The sequence below is a fragment of the Bactrocera tryoni genome, chromosome 4 (assembly GCF_016617805.1).
Source record: "Bactrocera tryoni isolate S06 chromosome 4, CSIRO_BtryS06_freeze2, whole genome shotgun sequence".
Lineage (NCBI taxonomy): Eukaryota > Metazoa > Arthropoda > Insecta > Diptera > Tephritidae > Bactrocera > Bactrocera tryoni.
In genome coordinates this window covers 33,820,284-33,841,847 of record NC_052502.1, presented here as the reverse complement: position 1 = coordinate 33,841,847, position 21,564 = coordinate 33,820,284, and the positions used below count along the sequence as shown (strand labels likewise).

General features: G+C 37.5%; 1 long non-coding RNA gene across 1 annotated transcript in view; it reads left to right on the top strand.

Moving 5' to 3' along the window:
- The first annotated feature begins 805 nt into the window (after window positions 1-805).
- LOC120775758 overlaps window positions 806-21,564 on the top strand; it is a 151,574-nt gene continuing 130,815 nt past the window's right edge. Inside the window, exon 1 of the long non-coding RNA XR_005705354.1 lies at window positions 806-865. This is a non-coding gene — a long non-coding RNA (uncharacterized LOC120775758). The remainder of the gene's footprint in view (window positions 866-21,564) is intronic.

Below are 21,564 nucleotides of genomic sequence, written 5' to 3'. Positions count from 1 at the left end.
AATATTTTGACAATGATTTTCTGAGAAAAGTTGTGGAATTGGTACTATTGGCTAGTCGAAAAAGTCTTTTCGTATTTTGAAAAAATTCGATAAAGTTGAAAAATAGTTACAGCTGTTCGAAAATGAGTGAAAATAATGAAGAAATTCGCAATATTTTGAATTTTTTGTATAAAAGGAAGAATGCCACACAAGCCACCAATGAAATTTGTTAAGTTTACGGAGGCGATGCTATATCAGTTCGTGTATCACAACTATGGTTCCCTCACTTCCGTTCTGGAAATTTCAAAATTTCGATTTACAAAGTTTTACACTGATGGTATAATGTCTCTAGAGAAAAAATTGCAAAAAGTGGTCGACCAATATGGTACATATTTATTTTTTTTATTAGTACAAATAATAAAACAAATAAGTTGAAGTTTGATTAGAAATACGAAAATATTTTTTCGACTACCCAATATTAGGCTTTTTAGACATTTTTTTGATTGTGAAGTGAATTTGAATTGTTTATATATTCCAAAGTAGTGAAGTAATTGCTTCAATGTTCGCTGAAAATTCAAGAAAAAACTAAATCGTTTGGATTCAATAACATTAGCTGATTTTAAGTTAGATAAAGTTAATTATAATATCATAGCTAATACAATTTCATGAGTGAATAAGCACACTAAACTTTTTTCTTATAAAATTTCTGTATACTTAGCGCTCCTGATCATCAATTATTACACATATTAAATTTTGTCAATATCGTTACTCCTGTCCCAACTGAATTCCACTTTACTGAAATAAATTCTTTTGTAAATCTATTTTCAGATCAAAGCCAATAAATGAATGCTCTACGGATGCCCGCATGTCAAAAGGAAATATTTGTGTAAGTAAAATTTTTCACTCTATTACACCCAACCCGTGTGAGCACATCAAGTAAATTTCACTCTCGAATGACCAACCGAAAATGTACCCATAACCCCATATGTAAATACAACTAATACCAAATGTGCACGTGTGTGTGTGCGTGTATGTGTCTAATCTAGAATAAAATAAAAATTAACCAAAATATAAACTGCAGCAGAAAAGCGAAATAGTTTTGAAACAAAAAAGTTGCCACACAAACTTTTACCTATGCGACGCATTACACGTATACTCTTACTTATATATGCATATACTATATATATATATATATTACATATGCATATAGCCAAACACTGAGTTCTTATATTTAGAATCAGCGCTGCGCAACGCAACAAATGAGTTTGGGGCTTAAACTTCCGGTTCGTGGCACAATGAAATCGGTAACGTTAACAACAAAGAGAAAACACACCAGCACAAAAAAACGAACAAATCAAATTGAATAAAAAACAATAATGGCTAAAATAAAAATAAATGCAAAGTGAACGACATTAATGACAACATGACAACACGATTGAGTGAACACAAGCACAGCGCCGCCTAAGCGCCGTATATTCCGTGGGGAATATGCGAGACTCCATGAATCTATATTGGCCATATGGCTACTGCTGCTCTATATATGCTTATATGTATATACATACATATATATATTTATTTGTGTATTTGTGCTAATAGGCACAGCATACAACAATAATAATAATAATAACTGCACACTTACACAACTTCACTTCCGGTTAATAAATTTAAATAGCAACTGACGTCGTTGTTGTTAGCTGAAGTGTCTCTTTGTTGTTGTTGCTATTACTGCCTTTGCTGGTGCACTCATATCTCTGGCACGGTGTATAAATCGGTGATCAACTCACGCTCTTTTCTGCTTACCTTTGCACATCGTTGATTTACTCGAATTTCGGTTATATTTATGCTGCTGTGCGTCCATCCATTTGGTTCGACATATACACGAGTACGAGCTAAATGCTATTTTGGTCTAATTCGTTGCAAGCGTTAGATGAATACTTTGATGTTAGATGTGCTACTTTTTCATGACTACGAAATGGTTAGTGGCTGTGTGCATTGGCACGGCAGTTATTCACCTGAAAGATAGAAAATTGTTCAAATTTAGTATTATTTTTGGAGCAAACGTTGGCAGAATAAATCTTGTTTAATGGATGGTTTTTTCTCAAATAAGTTAAATATTTTGGATTTCTTAGTTAGAAAATAGGAGTGCATTCTGCCGGTAAAATTTCACGTTTTTCAGCCTTTCAGTATGGTAATTTTGCTTTCCCTGTACTCGTCAAAACAAAAATTTGCTTCGTTTCTGATTTTAAACACCCTTAAATATTATTAAATTAAAAAAAAATATATAAATATATGTGACCTGGTCTACGAAAAGGGAGCTAACGTGCGAAAACTAGTTTTCTGGGAAAAGCTGTTAAAAATAATCGTCTTTTTCTCGTTATCTCATTAATTGTTCTCCTTGTTTTTGTCACCTAAGCCCCCTTTCCGTAGACCAGGTCACATATATATATTTTTATTTATATATATTTTTTTAATTTTATAATAATTTTACATTTTATTTAAATAAGTATTGAATTATTAAGTTCGGGTGTAGAAGAATATTTTATATACTTGCAATATATAGTAATTAAAAAGCATTATTCGAAAAACCGAATGGATTCCAATCAAATTTAGTATGTTATTAACTTATGTTAAGTTTCACACCAAATTTTGCATATCGGAAGTATTAATATTAAGATCAACCTATTTAAATCAAATGATATATGTGCGATAAAAACTCGATCAAAGTTAAATTAAATGAATTGGGTCTATGAGGAAAGCATAAACCAAAGGGTGGGCAATTCAAATTTCTGCTGCAATTTTTAATATTTCTGCGTTAACCGAGTTTACGCTTAGATCACGCTCTTTATCAACACATCTACAATACCAAGGCGCTTTGAGAATTAGTCTTACAGGGTCCGGCACTCGAAGTAGCAATTAAAAAAGCCATAAATTCGGTTTGAAAAATAATTATAAATTCATGACCAATTCACTTTTGCTCGATATGACCACCTTTTGCCTTAACTATGGCCTTGAGACGGTTAAAAAACGAATTGCAAGCTGCCCGAATGTGACGTGCCGGTATTTTGGCCCACTCACGGACAATGACTTTCTTCAGCATCTCGAGACTGGTGTATTTTTTACTTCGGACCTTGCTCTCCAAAATAGCCCAGAAAGAATAATGCATTGGTTTCGCATCTGGTGAATTCGAGAGCCGTTGTGTGGTCGTAATGAAGTTCGGAACGTTGTTTTTCAGCCATTCTTGGTTCACTCGCGCTTTGTGAGACGGTGCTGAGTCTTGTTTAAACGTCCATGGTTTGCGACCGAAATGTGCCCACAGCTTCAAAGGAGCCTCCAGAACACTTTCCCGATAATTTGTCGCATTTACTTTGATGCCAGGCTCGATGAAAACAATTGGAGAGCGCCCATCTGCGGTGACAGCGGCCCAAACCATTATTTGTGGCGGGTGCTGCCTCCTGGTGGCCAACCGATGACTTAGATTCTCGTACGAACGGTCGGTCAAGTAAACCCTATCGTTTTGAGAGTTTACGAATTGCTCAATTTGAACAATTTTTTCGTCAGAAAACACAATGTTCGGAATTTGACCGCTTTCGGCCAAGCGAAGCAACCGCTTCACTCTCTCAAGTCTTACTTGTTGCTGCTTCGGTGTGACATCATGGGACTTTTGGAACTTGTAAGGCTTGACATTGAGCTCATTTTTCAATATGCGTCGGATGCTGTGGTCAGATATTTTCAGTTCTTTAGCCATTTGATTGGCACTTTGTCGTGTATTTCGCTCAAGTCGCTTCTTCACTTTCTGAACCATCTCAAGTGACGTTGCAGTCTTTTGATAAGCACCTCTATGGCGTTTTGCGATGCTACCAGTATCATTGTAACGAGTGATGGTGCGATAAACAAAAGCTTTATTCACAATAAGATGTTTGAGCTCACAAACAATTGCTAGCTGTGATTTTCCAGCTAAATATAAAGCAGTCACACTAATACGTTTGAATTCCATCGCTGAACACTTGTTTTGCGTTCACTTTTGGAAAAACACTTTTGTACACTTGTGAACAATACTCCGAACTGTCATTCAGCAAATTTATATATAGCTGATTCCAGTGCGTCAGGTGCGCGAACGGTCTGAAGTTGGTTACACTTCGAGTGCTTTGTTTTGAAATTGGTGCATGTTTTTTTTATTATTTGCGTTAGTACATCCTCAGAGTAGTGCACTATAGCTCCATATCGATCGGAGTATCTGTTTGCAGATAAGTAACTTATTTTCTCTGGCTAACATTGATTTGTTACCAATTAACCAATTAATATTTTCGAGTCGCATGTCTAGCTCCTTCCGTTTGTTTTTTATATGAACTTACCACCGTAGCTTAGAGTCAAGTGTCATTCCTAAGTATTTAGCGGAGTTAAAGTACGGTTTTCGTGCACCGTCTATGAAAATTGGTAAGTTCTGTATCTTGTTGTATAAGTGCAGTCTACTGGCAGGTCGTGCGTTCATTGAATATGAAAAGAGGCCCCAACACACTACCTTGTGGAACTCTTGCTTTTATTTCCTTAAGGACAGAAAAGTCCTCTTTGTTTAACGCGGAAGTAGCGACCTGATTTTATGATGTCATAATGCTGTTGCGGTAAAATAAGTTTTAGTTTCGAAAGCAGTCCTTTGTGACAAACTTTATCGAACGCTTTTGTAACATCCAAAAACACGGTAGAACAGAATATTGGTTTTCTCAAAGAACTTTTCAAAAATGCCTGTAATTCTATGGTTGGTATGGTGTTTCGTTCTTCGATATTATCGGTGGAAGTGTTATGGGCCTGTAAGAAGATATTTCATATCTTGATTTTCCTGGCTTTTGAATCATGATATTTTCCAATATGTTAACACGTATTTAAGAGAACAGCCGCGTTAATAACGTTGATATATCTAATATTAAACTTTCACTTTATTTCAATCTTAAATTTACGGTACAAAGCCATTCGAAATCTTACCTAATTCTTATTTTCTAATACATACATTCATATAAGGTATATGGAGTATGGAAATATTTTGAGTCGATTTATATGGTTACCAGAAATAGGGGCTCTCTAAAATTTAATAAGAAACCTCAAAGATACCAATATATAAGATATAGAGTCAAGCGTATGTTTGAAAACCCGTATATTAGGTATATGAGGACAAGGGGAAGTATTACCCCGATTTTATCTATTTAAAGCAAAATGATATACAATTACTTAGGAAGACATTCTTTCTGAATTTCATTCTGATTCCTTATATCTTGCGGTATAAAGTCAACCGTACATAAGTTCGAACATATTTATATAATGGGTTGTCAAAAAGGTCTTGCGGTATTTTTATTGATTTTTTTTTATTGAAATTGAAATGAATTTTTGACCGATGCTACGGCTGCTACTATGCCGGACTCTTTCGACCAATTCAGCGATTTTATCGCATTTTTCGACGACAGGCCTTCCGGAGCGTGGCGCATCTTCGACCACCATCGTTGTGCGGTGGAAATGGAAACTGTATCGGGTCCATAAACTGCACAAATTTTATTGGCGGCTTGAGATGCATTTTTGCCTTTATCGTAGTAGTACTGTAAAATATGCCGTATTTTCTCTTTATTTTGCTCCATGTTTGCGACGCTATAACTCACGAACGACTTAAAAGAAACGAAAATCAATCAAACACGTGTTAGCGCGTGAAATGAGCTTTCCAAAAAGGTATAGCATGACCCGAAGCGACGAATAAAACTAGAACTACGTGCTTTTAGCGCCAACTAGATCTCGTCCACTATTTCAGTGCCCACGATGCCTTTGCGGCCTGGCACTCAGTAGAAGTGATGTTGTTTGCTTCTGGCAAGATTTTCTACTGCTGCTTTGCTTTCCAAGACACATCTGGCCGATATGCAATGCGAAGTTATCGCCTTGATTACTGCTTGCCTGGCTACGTGGATGTTGATTCTGGAATTGCCTGCAGGGGCTTTCGCAATAGCAAAGACATTAGCTTGAAATAAACTGTAATGGTCCGGCAATTTAAATGGTTGCCTTATTGTTAACTATGGACATTATATTACCGCACCAACTCTACCATCAATTTTCGAGCCATCTGTATGTGTTTAGAGTGTTGCGCGTAGCTAATATACCATTTTTCTAAGTTTACTTTGAACCTTCTTTCCCAGTTGAAAAGTGGGATCATGTAGTCGGTGTTTGCCCAGGCGCCGTTACCCACCGAGCTTTGCCCGATAGGTTTCAGCCTACTATGATTTTTTGGTTTACAAAGTTTTATTCTTCTTCTTCTTCTTCTTTACTGGAGTAAACAACGCTTACGCCGTTATAGCCAAGTTAACAACAGCGCGCCATTCAAAATTATCTACTCTGGTCTATTGAATATTATTTTTCATAAATGAGCACAACTGGTAGGTTGTAAAATTTCGACTCCCTCACCCTCTTGTTGGTTTTTGGTCAAGTTGATTTTTAAAGAACTCTCAGAAGGTAATTTTGTATACATAAGTAGCCATTATATAATAGAAAATGTAATACAGAGATTTGTTTAATACGCATTGAAATTGTCAAATTTATTGTGAATTCAGATTTAAATTTTACTACTTCGTTTAGCAGCAAAAAGCATGAAACAAATTGCAATAATAAATAAACAGTTAGTGCAGCATGAAAATTGAAATCTCATTTTCCACTATTTCACTTTCCGTTGATACGTAATTCATCATTGTTGTGGAAAGTTTGTTTGCGCTCATAATACCCAATAAAAGCTGGAGGATCAGACAACTCGGATTGCTGGCGAATTTCATTTTCATTATTTTCTTTTCCATTTTTTTTCTTTCTTTCCTTCTTCACACAAGTGGACTAATAGTAAATACAGCAGATAACAATAATAACGGCAGAATTAAGAGCAAATATTAAAAAAGGTAAATACTTGTTGCAAGTGTGGGTAGCTGTGGCAGTGGCAACAACGAAGGTTGCGTGCCACACGTCTGTCTGCCCGCCGCCGCCGACAATTCACATTCATTCATTCATTCATTTATGCAGTTGTTGCTACTGTTGCTTTTGTTATTTGCTGCCAATAGTTGTTGTTAGTGCTTTTGTCATTGTTGTTACTGGAGTTTTTGTTACTTTTGTTGTTGTTTTTGTGTTAACAATTGCATAAATCTCTCGAAATGTCCACTTCAATCCGTTCCAGCTGTGTGCCTTTGTATAGTTACTAGTTATTGTTGCCTGTATTTGTTTGTGTGTGTGCGTGTGCGTGACACGGAAGAGTTACATTTGTATTTGTTTGTATGTATGTGAGTGTAGGTTCACTCTCGATGGGGTCAGTCAATGAGCGGCAACGCCTGCAAAGCTTCTCATTTGTTCTTGCTATTGTTGCAACACCATAGCAACGCAAGTGCAACAACTACAACAACCGCCGTATAACAAGTGTACCAAATGACAATAAGAACGGAAATACGTGGAAAAAAATTGAAGCGCCGCCAGCGCTATGACCCCACCGTTGACCAGTCTCTCTGCTGCTCTGCAATGCGGCACGGCACTGGTTGGAATGACAACAATTTGCACAATTCCTGCAACGCGTAGCGACGGCAACAGGCTTGTGGCAGCTGTGTGGAAGTTCATGGCTGCCGTGTGGTTCTGCCAGCGAATCTTTTAGTTTTTATTGCGAAAAATTGGAAAAAAATCCACAAAATATCTGTGTGCCACGCTGTTGCATGTGCTGGCATTCGTATATGTTTGTTGGTATTTATGTTAGATGCGTGGCATTCCCACTGGCCGCTGCCATCGATATGCCACTGTTTTGTTGGGGTTTGAGTTGATTGGATAGCCGTGTGCTCGCATAAATATATGCATTGGTTGGCGATTTTTTGCTCTTCCTCCCATTACTGTATCACCAGATTGAAGGCAACAAATTTTCTACTTTGCTCACCGATGTTTTTCTGAGTACGTTTCCACTGTGTATTTAATTCCTTTCATTACAGTTCATTGAGTATTTGGGTGTCACGAGTGTAACGGTGACAAATGCGAGATATGCAGACTTTTGGGAAGGTTCAGCCTACTATGATTTTTAGGCACACAGAGTTTTCATTGTAAGATATCCCACTGAAATCGGTTAGATTATGCAGTATAAAGCAAAATCTTCCTTGAACTTCAGTAACTAAATTTGATTAGTGCATACAATATTAAAGCAGAGTAAATAATGAACCCATTCGCCTTAATCAGCGACATAGTTGCCACGGAGTATATAAGTTTTGTTCATCTAAGGCTTGTTTGTAACGCCTAGTATATGTATAAGTTCTTTCTCTTCTTTATTGGCGTAGACACCGCTTATGCAATTATAGCCAAGTTTACAAAAGCGCGCCAGTCGTTCTTCTTTTTTGCTGTTTGGCGCCAATCAGAGATTTCAAGTGTAGCCAGGTCCTTCTCCGGTCCGTTTTTCCAACGGAGTGGAGGTCTTCCTCTTCCGCTGCTTCCCCCGGCGGGTGCTGCGTCGAATACTTTTAGAACTGGAGTGCTTTCACCCATTCGGTTGAAATTATCTATCCAGAGTTGCCGCTGTCTCTTAATTCACTGAACTATGCCAATGTCGTCGTTTATCTCGTACGGCTCATCGCTCCATCGACTGCCAATGTGCAAAGAACCATAAATCTTCCGCAGAACCTTTCTTTCAAAAACTCGTAACGTCAATTCATCAGATGTTGTCATCGTCCATCCCTCTGCACCATTCAGCAGGACGGGAATAATGAGTGACTTATAGAGTTTGGTCTTTGTTCCTCGAGAGAGGACTTTACTTCTCAATTACCTACCCAGTTCGAATTAGCACTGTTGGTAAGAGTTATTCTTCGTTCGATATGTTGTTGGTGTTAATACTGGTTTCAAGACAGACGAAATTATTTACGACTTCGAAGTTAAGACTGTCAACAGTGACGTGGGCGAAAAGTCGCGAATGCGACAACTGTTTCTTTGATGACAGGAGTCCAGTCTGGAAAGGCAGAACTACACTCTTATAGAACACTCATATAAAAAATTGTACTTATCGTTTAAGCTCTGCTGCTCGAATTATTTCCTCCAGCAGTATTTGTAAGAAGTCGTTTGGTGTCGAACGGCTCGGAGAGATCCATCCAGCAGCTTCTTTTCATGCTATCAAAAGCAGCTTTGAAATCGTCGAAAAGGTGGTATGTAACGATTCTCTTTGCAAGGGTCTTTTCCCAGATTTAGTGCATGGTAAATATCTCGATAAGACCTTATATGTGATGTTGAGGAGGCTTATGCCGCGATAGTTGGTGCAGATTGTGGCAATGGAACGTACGCTCTATCGTCATTAAATGGAGAATCGGGTTCACCATTTCCTGGTGTTATGCGTTCACTGCCATTCAGCTGGCTGAAGAAGTGTTCCCTCTTTAATTTTAGTATGCTCTGTTAGATAATTTCGTAGAATTTTCGAGCGTAACTTTCACTTTACCTCATATAAATCGGCATCTACTCATGTTTTCAGAACGAAAATTTTCGTAAATGCTTCTCCCTTAGTCAGCTATCGAAATCAGATACCATAAGTCTTGAAGCCCCATGCAACCAGAATGTGTACCGCAGTGCTTATGTTTTACATTTTAACCTAAATATCAGTCAATCTGTGGAATATATTATTGAAATACCCGTAGAATTTTTATATGCATGATAATAATAGGTTATTTCTTTAAAACCGGTTTCTTTTTGCTCCTATTTACATAGTATACAATTTTCGAGTTCAGAGTTGATTTTATACCATGTAGTATATCGGTTATTATGTGATATATATATATCTTAATGAAATTCGAAAACATCTTTTCTCGTAATATTGTGGCCTGTTGCAAAAAATTTATAAAATCTGGTCAATACTTCTGCATATGCCTGATATAGTGATTTCCGACTTTCGATATGACTTGAAACAGTTCTGATCAATATGTTAATGCAATATTATGTATTATCAAACAGTATGTGGTCTAGCGATGAATATGAACTAAATCGGTATAGACCTTGTTCTGAACCCTATATCCCTAACGATATGATTTCCGATGCTCTGGCTGACTTTTCCTTATACGTTCAAACTTGTACTGAAATAAACGTGTTTTTAGGTTGAATATCTTTAAATAGTTTTTTGTACAACTAAATTATTTAGTTTCAATAAAATATCAGACGAGATTATGAAAGAGGTATGGTACATGGATGACTTGATTCTATCCCTAATACAAGTTCAAATTTATGCCTCTGTGGTAGAGAGGACTTGTTGATCTTTCAATATCTAATATATGTTTTTGAAAAGTCTCATTGATGGTGTAATAGTTGTTCTAACTTCATATATTTTAGTCATAGGAAATTTGGAATATTCTTGCTCCGAATTATTATGGTTGGATTCAGAAAAAACAAGTATATTTTTGACTTAAAAAGTTATGGTGGAAGTGGGTTCTATTACTTATTTTCTAAAGTTTATATAGATATTTACGGGATAATTGTATAGATAGTTAAATATATTTCGTAATTTGTTTGTCTTATACATATATACGAATATATGATTTTTTATAGCTCCACCCAATGTGCGTGTTGGTTTATAAATAGGCTTTAAATTGACGTTCCTGCGTATTTCGTTGTCGTCCCAATTCGCCTATCAGTTGTCTACGACTAGCTCCTACAATTGTTGCACTGTACCATGTCGCTATTCTAACACCACTCTTAATCATTTTGAATCCTTTTACCAGTTGTAATCCACCTGAATTCCTTGTGCAATTGCACGTAAGAAATCGCAGACGGACAGTTGGTTGTCCTTCTTTTGGTTCTCCGTGCACACATATGCCACCGAACTCTCCATCCGTGCAATAGATTTCCAATCGCTTGTTGTTGTTTACATATAAACGTGAGAATGTGTGTTGTTGGTCACTTGACTTCGTTCGTTTTCCCCCCATTTCGTTTGGCAAATTTTACAGGTGATTTGCGTATTTACCAGTCGACAGTTGAGTACGCACAGATAGGATTTCGTATGTATGTCTGCTAGAGTGTGGAGCAAGCTCAAACTGTCTATGAATGTTTGTAAATATTTTTGCAAATCGATTGGAATAGTTTTTTCCTTCAAATAGTTGGTGGTGTTGTATCGGACATTGAGATCTATTGGTTTTGCTCAAGGCTGATCCATGTGGTCTTTTGTGTTGTTTATGATGTCTGCTATTGGCGTGAAACTTTTTGTTTTGCAGTTTTTATAACCATCTGTGAAAAATACTAGTAAAGTATGAGGTCTTTGGCTGGTAACGTTCAAGCTACAAACGATTGTTGATTTGTTTATTTTGCTTAGATATATATTCTTCTATACAATTTGTGTCCGAATACAATTTTTAGCTTTACTGTTTAAATGCCTATTGGACAATATCTAGTAAGAACACCTACGATTGTGGCAAGATGAACCCTGCGAAGAGCAAGTAGTTCTATGAATCTCCGGTACTCTACTCAAGATCAGAAAGGCCTCGTAGTCTCACAGAAGCCATTTCAGCCTGAAAAATAGTGTTGTGATTTAGTAACCTAAACCTAAGGTTGACGGAGATTTTCTTAAAATAAATTCACACCCCAGCCTTCGACCAGTCGGTTGCCAGCAGTTAAATATTTTCCTTTACCATAAACGACTAACGTCGTCAGTGTAGGCTTTCACCCGACAATTTTATTTTTTTGAGTTCCTATACTCTAACAGTGCAGTTTGCCTCTAAAGACCTGGTGTGAGCAATTCCCTCTTGTAAAAAAATAATATGTGAAACAATCAACGTAGGACTCAATACAAGAGAGTTTGTATTCGTACATATACCATGTAACTCGTATAAACACTTGCAATTAATTTTAATTAAGAAGATAGGTAGAGAATGGTTGTCTGACGATGTCCTTAGCCATTCACTCTATTGTCTTCTCTTTGAGCCATCTCGTGCTTCTTATGAAGTTCATCAGAACAAAAAATTTTATCTGTGAAACGTCAGAATCACCGTCAAAAAACCTTCAACCGATGGTTGCGATTCCTTTCCTATACAGAAGATGTTGTCCTCTTTTTGTACCTCCTAGCTTCAACAATAAACATTGTATGGTCTTCCTAGTCTGCTGACATGTTTGCAAATTGGACTACTTTTACTAGAGTTCTTATGTCATTCCTTTTGAATTTTAATTTCCTGCTTGTTGAACAAGTAAGAGGCTCCACCGAGAGTCCGCTATATTTATAACATGTTTGTCGACTATATATGTACAAAAAGCCAGGGGCATATTAAATTCCAACTTTTCCGGGGTCTAAATGCAGGGTGGCGCCTGTTTTAGATAGTTAATGTGCTTCACAGTTACCAGAAATATCTGTATGTTCTGGAACCCTTTCTAGGTTTATCATGAAGTAGGACGCTCACTAGGTCCCTATCTTTGACGAAACCTTAAGAGACTTTAGCAATTTTAAAGCCGCTTGGTTATTTGTATAAAAAAATATATTCTTTGTTGTGGGCATACTTCTTTGTCAGAACAAGAACGTTTTCTGTAACTGCTGTGATCTTCACTTGGAAGATACTGCAGTGGTCTGGTAGCAGGAAAGTGAATTTGGTTTTTATTTTTGCTTTAAAGAAACCACCTCGCGCTCGATTTTTTAGTTAAGAACCAACCGTAAAGATGCTTATCCCTGCGTCTCTGTCCACCACGCCCCTTTCCCACTTTTCTCTGGAAGGAAAGTTAATATTGGGGATGTTTGATTAAATGGTTGCTCTATTCGTTACTCTTTAATATCTATCAAATCGAAGGCATCTTTCGTTATCTTTTTCTTCTATTCAATTCGTGAGGTTAGTTAAGTGACTAGATGCATTTCATTATCTGTAGAGTTGACTATCCCATGGATATGGCTATGCTTTAGGTTAGCTTAGGTTAAACTGGCAGGCCAATAAGCCACGAATAGACCAGTTTTGAGCCTTTGCGATACCAGATGGAGTTCAGTTCCTAGGTGCAAGAAAAGTGGTCATCCTTTAGGATGCCTGCGCTTGAGGCGAATTTTAATAGAGAAACCGCAGATAACTATCGATACCTCCTCCAGTGTATCATACCGTGTGGACCCCAGATGCTTACAGCGCAGTCTTGCCAATGCGGAACAAGTGCCCAAGAGATGCTCCATTATTTCCCTGGTGCTACGATTCAATCTTATAATCTAAAGCTTGTTTTTCAATGTTAATATCTATAACCGAGAATACACTTTCATTCATAACAACTATTCCCTTCCTAACCTCCAAAGGCATTTCAGGAAAATTACAACAATGACTTCACTCCTCCTCCTCTCTCCCACCCCATTTATGGGTGACGATGATGTGTCAACAGATTGATATTTGACAATTTAACAAAGTCACTTTTAATCTCATTTTATCGCCTCCGCCATGGAGACAACAACAAATATGTTGAACTTCACAGACGTGACGCGACACGTTGTGACGCGCAAAATAATCGCGATAAGCGGTGTGAGAGAACACGGTATGTGGAGAAATGTTTGAATGTGGGGACCAACAAGAATAAGAGTAACCGGAAATACGCGAGCTTGTCAGCGCCGGCAAACTCATTGAGGAAATGTGTGGAAACGTCATCATTGTCATTGACGCCAATGTCGCAAAAATGTAGAAGTCGGGTATCTAGCGAGAGCACAACAACAAAAGCAACGAGCTGTCAAATTGTGTGTTGCCGCAAAAGTGTGGATATGAGTTGCTGCCGCTGCTATTGTGGTGGCAATCAAACTGCATCAACCACCAAACACACCGTAACATACTCATGTTTGTTGTATTTGTTGATAGATATATGTATGTATGTCAACGATGTAATTGTTGTTGTTGCAGTTATCATATTATGTTATCCTTATTGTGTTGCAAGAGATAGTAGCTGTGAGGCGAAACCTGACAACAACACAGCTATTGGCTGAAATTGTTGTTGGTAGTATATGTGCTATAGTTATTGCTGTTGTTGTGGGTTTGTTGTTGTTATTGATGTGTCGATGATAGCACATTGCGGTTCTTTCGGTTAGCCGCAAATGTGTGTGTTGCCAGCGGGGCAATGTCGCTCTAAACTCCTATCTACACCCACAACTAAGCAAGGATATGTAAGTTTGCATGTCCACTTGATATCCATATATTCTACACACTTTTTGGCGTCAGCCGACGCCCGATATATCAATCATTTTCGTACGCTCCCTTGCTGGCAACGCTATCGGCTTTTACGCTGCTTGATTGTGGCAAGTTGTTCATTGATATTTTTGGCGTTCATCGACTATCGAATAATACTGTTGTCGAATAATATTGTTGTCGGTTATTGGGTGTTGTATGCCTCAACTGATTTATTGTATCATATTAAATAATCCAAGCGTTCTCAAAAAAGGGGGTTCGTACGAAATGTTTTTCTGAATGAATAAGTCCAATTCATATGTTTCGTAGATAGGCATAGTCTTCGAAAGTGACGTGTATCAATTTCAAAATCCGAAAAATTCTAAAATTGTCTTTCTTTTGACTTTAGTTTTCTTAAAGTGTTTTAAAAACTTAACGAACAAGAGTTTCAAGTTCTAAAGAAGCAATAATTTATGCCTAAAAATACTTTCAGTATCGTAGATCGTTTGAGTAGTGTTCTGTAGTTTCGCCAACAGCCGAAGCAAGTACTCGTAGTTGGTTTGCTGAATTCATCATTTCTAAGCAACTCATACCATAAAAAAACTGAATCAATTCCACGAAATTGCTTTGGATTGTACAATGAAATTAATCAAATTAGCTAATGCTTAGTGAATATTTCGTTACAAGTGACCAAAAATAACCAGAAAGTGATGATTCCAAGCAGTATTTCCAGCAAGGAAAAAGATGAAAGTTCTTGTTTAGAAAGAAATATACTGCTATACAAATCAATAATGGAAAAATTTAATAAATTAGATTCCGAGTCGATTGAATTCTCCGCATATAGTCCCTAGCTCCTTTTCCTATTCTCACGTGTCACAATAATGCTCGCGATAACTTGGATAAAATTTGAGGTGAAACTTATTACACTTCTACATTTGTATCTTAGAGATATTGGTTTTCAGAATCGGATCATTGAAATGCTCCCAAAATGCCGTTAAGTCAAAAATTATAGAGATCTAACAGGTCAATTGAAAAGTCCCCTTCCTACAATAGTAAAACACATTTTTTTTTGGAAAAATTCGTTTTTTTTTGTTCAGCATAGTTTCCTTAAAGAGTGATACACTGATTATAGCGACCCCCTAACTTTTTCGATACCAATTTTGTAATACGATTTATCAAACACGCTCTGAGGACAGAAAATAGTCGTTGAGGGCCTGAATTGGATAATAATTGGATGCGGAAGCAATTCGTAACCGAATTCTCGGAATTTTTCCATGCTTTTCATTGACTTGTGACACGGTCTATTGTCTTGGTGAGACAGCACTTTCTTTTTCTTCAAATGCGGCCGCTTTTCGGCGAACTCGTCCTTCAAATTGTCCACTAACGCTATGTAATAGTCGCTGTCGATGGTACTTCAAGGTAGTTAATAAAAATTAACCCATTCGTATCTCAAACTACAGACGCTACCGTGTTAGCCAACTGTTACGTTTTTCACCGCTATGAAGCGGGTTCATAGAGTTTAGTCCACATGGATGAGAGTGTATTGGACTTCGGAAAATGAAATGATGGAGCCATGTTTCACTCATTGTCACATATCGAGGAAAAACTCGGGTTTATTACCCTTAAACGTCTCCAAACACTGCTCTGAATCATCAACAAGTTGTTAGTTTTGGTCAAAAGTGAGCACAAGCGGCACCCACACAGAGCTTTCTCATACTCAAATGTTCGGAAATTATATCATGTATACGTTCCGTCGATATCTTTGGAGGGTCTGCTATCTTGAACAACTTCACTTTACTCACGCTCCAAAATTGTTGTATGAACTTTCTGATGCTTTCGTCGGTAATAACCTCTTTAGGTCGTCCATTGCTTTTGTCGTCCTCAGTGCTTATTTTGTCTTGTTCAAACTTAGCAAACCACATTTTATCTGTTGATTTCCCTGGAGGAGTGTACAAATAATGGCAATCAATCCAAACGTTGGTGTGGACTTTATTTCTTCTTTTCAAAAAGTAATATTTTATCAACTCGCGAAATTCCTATTTATTAATTTTTCACAATAACAAAAGTTGCTTCACGCAAAATGAAATAGGTTACAAACTAATGATCCGACAGCTGACAAATTTATATACGCACCGTTTGAAGGTTTAGGATTCATAAAAATTCGTTTGTAGCGCCATCTATGGGCATCAAAAAATGAAATATATACATATATGTACAAAGGGCTCACCGTGACGAGCTTAGACTATTAAGCGATACAGGGTTCGTCCGGAAAGTAATAAGATTTAGTCGATTTAAAAATAATTAATTGCACCAATCGTTACAATTCTTTAAAAACTTTCAAAATAAGCTCCTACTGCGTCGATGCAGCGCTGCCAGCGCGATTTCCAAGCATTGAAGGCGTCACGAAAGGCATTCTCCGGAATAGCTTTAAGAATCAAGGTGCATGCTGCTTGTATACCCTGTTCGTCTCAAAATGTTCGGAAGATTGCCTCTTTGTCTCGGGATCACACTTAAAGATCCATGACTCTTCACCTGTTATAAGGTTATTCACAAATTGGGTGTCACTTTCACAGATGTTAAAATTTTCTTGGCACACTTCCACTCGCCGCAATTTCTGTTCGTCATTGAGCAGTTTGGGACCATCTTCGCGCACATCTTTTGATGAATTTAACATTTGGACAATTAAACGAAAACGCAGTTGACAGTCTAAGTTCAAAACTTTACGCACACGAGTCACATTGTGGATTTTCATCAGCAACCTCTTCCCGGCACTCCAAAAAGGCCTGGTGCCACTGAAACACACCACTTCTTGTTAAAGCAACATCTGGGTAAGCCTGCTTGATCATAACAAACGTCTCTGTCGATGATTTACCGAGCCCCACACAGAATTTAATCGCGTACCTCTGCTGTAAAGAACGCTGCATTTTTGGCTTGCACCACTCACAGAAACACGTCGCGCGAAAATGTTTGTCCTGACTCTCCAGGTGCTCGGACACAACTGAGTAGACGCACGTTTGTTAGATAGGATCACCCTCTACCGAATCCAGTCGGTGCGCGCACGCTCCGAAGTACAGTCGCGGCGGAAGAAAGTCAGTCATATTACTTTCCGGACAAACCCTGTATCTGTTTGTTCGTCTATTCGTATGCACGTGATCTAGTCCCTCAGTATTTGTAATATCGAACAATTTTGCATACCTGTTTTTCTCCCCAAGAAGCTGGTTATTTGTTAGAACCGCCGATGTCGAACCACCTTAGGGCATAGCTGTTATACAAATAAATCGATCAGAACCAAGTCCCTGTACAGAAAATTTTTTTATGGGATAAAAAAAGATTTTCCGGAAATTTTGCGCAGATTATTGGCAACGCTACAATCTTTGACAAATATAGCATATTCAAAATCAAATAAAAATAAAGATATTTTTATGACCTTTTATGCTATAAAAGTATGTATAGATGCTATGCACCTGTATAGAGAATTATATCTTCAGGGCAACTGAAGTTACCGTTTGATATTATTTGTTTTAATTTCTTTATAATATCTGTAATAAAAATCTTTATCGAATTTTGCTTCAACTGAACTTTAAACACAGTAAACTCAATTAAGCAAACTTTCAAATCCATTAAAGAGTCCACCGTCTATTTAGCATAATAAAAGGCGTGTCAATTTAATATATCTACAAAGCATATATAGTACATACATACTATATGTATGTTTACTTACATGCCACTCTAAATTCCATTAAATACAAATGCATCACAACAACAGTGCTAAATATCTTACAAACAAGTGATTTATTTTTTGTTTGTTTGTGTCTACAAATTGAATTTGTAGATACTTTTTGCAGCTTTTGATTGCTACTAATATCCTTTTAGAAAACTTTGCCGGACCAAACTTTAAAACTACCAATACACGCATCCTCAATTTCCAACGCACTCACTGAATTTCCTCCCGCTTTAGTTATGGCACCACAAATTCAAAGCAGAGAAGCTGCAACAATAAGCCGGAGAACAACGGAAGTGACGAACGAAATTTGCACCTTTGGCTCGGCGAGTGCCTCAAAGGAAATCGTCAAACTGTTAGCCACATCTGGCTTGCTACTCTCGTATAGCTGCCGACACCCGCCTACAATAACGCCTGAACCTCCCCTCAAAGTTTTGCTTATCAATATTCGCATTTAAGCTGCATAGGCATGCGACGTCCGTCGGTTTGTTTGTCGGTTTTACACAAACAAATGTTTTCGGGTGTTATGCAGCAAAACTTTTCGGTTAAAAGGTGTCTTCGCACACAATTGCCTGTAAATGTGTTTGTGGTGTGTGAGCAAAATCTGTGTATGTGTGTGTGTGTTGGTGTTGCGTAAGAAACCTCCCCCACAAAGTATGATTGCGACAAAACTTTTAGCTTCTTGACCTAACAAGGCAACAACAGGTCAATGCGCAAAACTTTGCCAAGCCACTTAGTTTTACTGTACATGAATGAAGTGTTATTCCTCTTGCCCTCACTTGTTGTTGCTGCTACTGTTTATGTAAAATTCTTTGGTGTTGTATGTTGCTGTTGCCTTTGCTTGTCTACATTTGTTGCATGTTTCTTGCGGTTTCTCTAAGAGGCCAAAAAGTTTACACCTCGACGTTGGTCTTTTGTCTTCTTTCTTTTTTAATTTATTGTTTTTGATGAAGGAAATTCAATTTACTTTCATTTTATTTTTGAAAGTGTTTTGTTGTTGTTGTTTTTTTTTCTTTAACTATATTGTTTTGGGTATTTAAATAGACTGTTGCTTTTCGTTTTGTGTGGTTTTATTTGGCTTCTTCCCAAGTAGCCTAAGTGAAATTTATTGACTATCGCACTTAGTTTGATATGCCTCTGATATTAGTCTGAAAGGGTGGGTTGAAAGTTTTTTTAGAATATTCAAAGCCATTGCATAACATTTGGTTTTATTAACAAAGGTAATACAAGTTTGCTTGAATTAGTTCGAAAATGGGAGCCTTTCAAAGTTCTGACTAAAACTTGACTACTAATAATAGTAGATTTTTTTTTGGCCAGCACCTAAATAAATTATGAAACACTTTGAAGAGACATGTAGATTTGTTTTTATCAGTTGGATGGGACATATAATTTATAGATGCCCGATTCCGTATAATATGAAAACTCAATTTCATTCGTATATCTCGAAAAGTGTCGAATAAATTCTTATAATGCCTAAAAGTTAAATATTGTCCCAAAAATTTGTTTGTTGGAAATAGAGTTTAGATCCATAGTTCCTTTAGTAAATTTGTTCGGAATGATCTGGGCACCATTTGCCGTCGAAACGCTTTATAAAATATAGCTTTAAGAGTTCGGATATACTCGTATTTAAATTATAGCCATCTGTTAACTATTTATATTGTATCCAATGGTTCCGAGGGGAAGCAAAGGGCCACAGTGAGACTTTTCCATATATTTGGGTCTTGTGCTGGCTTTATAATTTGACTACAATTTTTTTTGATTGAAGATATTTTGATGTCCAAATTCTTTCTCGATCGGTTACCTTGTAGATAGTTTTTCGGATGAGTCTCTTCTCTGAATGTGCCCGAGCCAATCTCATTTTCTTTTTAGAATTTCGGCCCATATGTGTACTTGATTTGGTTGTCCATAAGCCTTTGTTAGGGACGTCTATGAGCCAGAAAATGGGGCAGATATTTGCGTGAGGTATCGATTTGTGAATACTTGCAGCTTTTGGATATCAGAGGCTACGAGATTCCATACTTTGCAGCCGGGTGACTGTCTAAGAAACTCTAATTTGGCGTAGAGGTCCGCAGTAGCAAATGGTACCTGTGGGTAAAAATTAAAAAAAAAAATGCAGGCAAGGCCCCGCAATCTTATATCTTTAATGTATATATCTTCTAAACCACTTAAGGGGGGAGGGGGGGTGTTTAAAGTTTGACAACTTTTTTTTCCATTTATTTTTTAGTTTTTTTCTGAACCATCAACATCTCAAGAATATTGTGTTAAAGTTTTAGGTCATTCGGAGAAAAACTAACGAAGTTACAGCAGGTTGAATAACGGTACCTCTAACTTAGGTTTGCGCGCCTTCCAGCTACCTGCGCTGAGCGGTAAAAAATCGATTTTCCCAAATATGTAATTTTTAAAGTCGGTGACCAGCCTACAGAAAAAACTACTGCATCGATCGTTTTGAAATTTTGTACAAATATTCTACATATATATAGCTCCCGAATGACGTCGAGTCTTTCCAAAAATTTTAATTACTAACAATTTTACAATAACAAATAGGTCGATTTTTTCGTCTAAAATCGTCATTTTAGCTTGAAAATGGAACTTTTAGTTGCAATTATCCGATTTAACTTGTTAACTTTTTGATGGTAATTGCATAATGGAATTCTAATCTTCAACAAGACATTTTGATCAATCCCACTAAACAAATATCCAAACCTTCCTGATCCTCAATTCTAGCGTGGCCACCGTTTGCGCCAGCTTACCACGATTCTAACTCGACAGATTTCACTTGACGATTCGACTTTTCATCATCAGTAATCAACCCCTTCAGGAATGGATCGGTTCCGATTCAGCAGCGATTCTTAGATCGGCTTTCGGCACATATGTTTGTTTTTGCGTTAACTTGTGTTGTACCCATACCTCGCGCTTCTTTTTGTATCCAGCTTTATTTAAATTGTTTCAAACGGATTCTTTGCAATGTTGAGCTCTTGGGCAACGCACTCGAAATAGTGCTTACATGTCGATCTACGATTTCCATTATTTTAACGATGTTTTCGATAATCGCCAATCTGACATCAAAATATCAGTATGAGATCGATGGCTTTTACATTATTAGGACTCTAAACACTATTAACATTTCCAGCCGCATGTCTTGCAGTTTCGTCTTTATTTGACTAAGAACTATAAAATATGAAGTATTCTCTTTTTGTTGGTGTCCATTTTTGAAGCGGATTTAATCAGTAGTAGGTCAAACATTCACAAAACTTTCTGAGATTTTCTAGCAAGAAATCTTATCTTTTTTACAACAGAAACAAGAAATGGTCCCATGAGTTGATAAGAGAACTCATCTAAACGCCGAAATCTAGTCACAAATTGATCGGTCGGTATGTTTTCCAAGCCCCAATATACAGGGTTTGCCCGGAAAGTAATAGAACTAAGTCCATTTCAACAAATTTATTGAACCAGTGGCTACAATTCTCTAAAAACTTTCAAAATTGGCTCCTTCTGCGTCGATGCAGCGCTGCCAGCGCGATTTCCAGGCATTGAAGGCGTCACGGAAGGCATTATCCGGAATAGCCTTGAGAGTCGAGGAGCATGCTGCTTGGCGAAGAGATGCCGGCGTGTCTCGGGATTATACTCAAAGATCTACGACTCGTCATCTGTGATTACGTTATTTAAAAATTGGGGATCACTTTCGCGCATGTGTGCCAAAGCACACTTCAACTCGCCGCAGTTTCTGTCGTCAGTGATCACTTTTGGGACCATCTTTGCGCA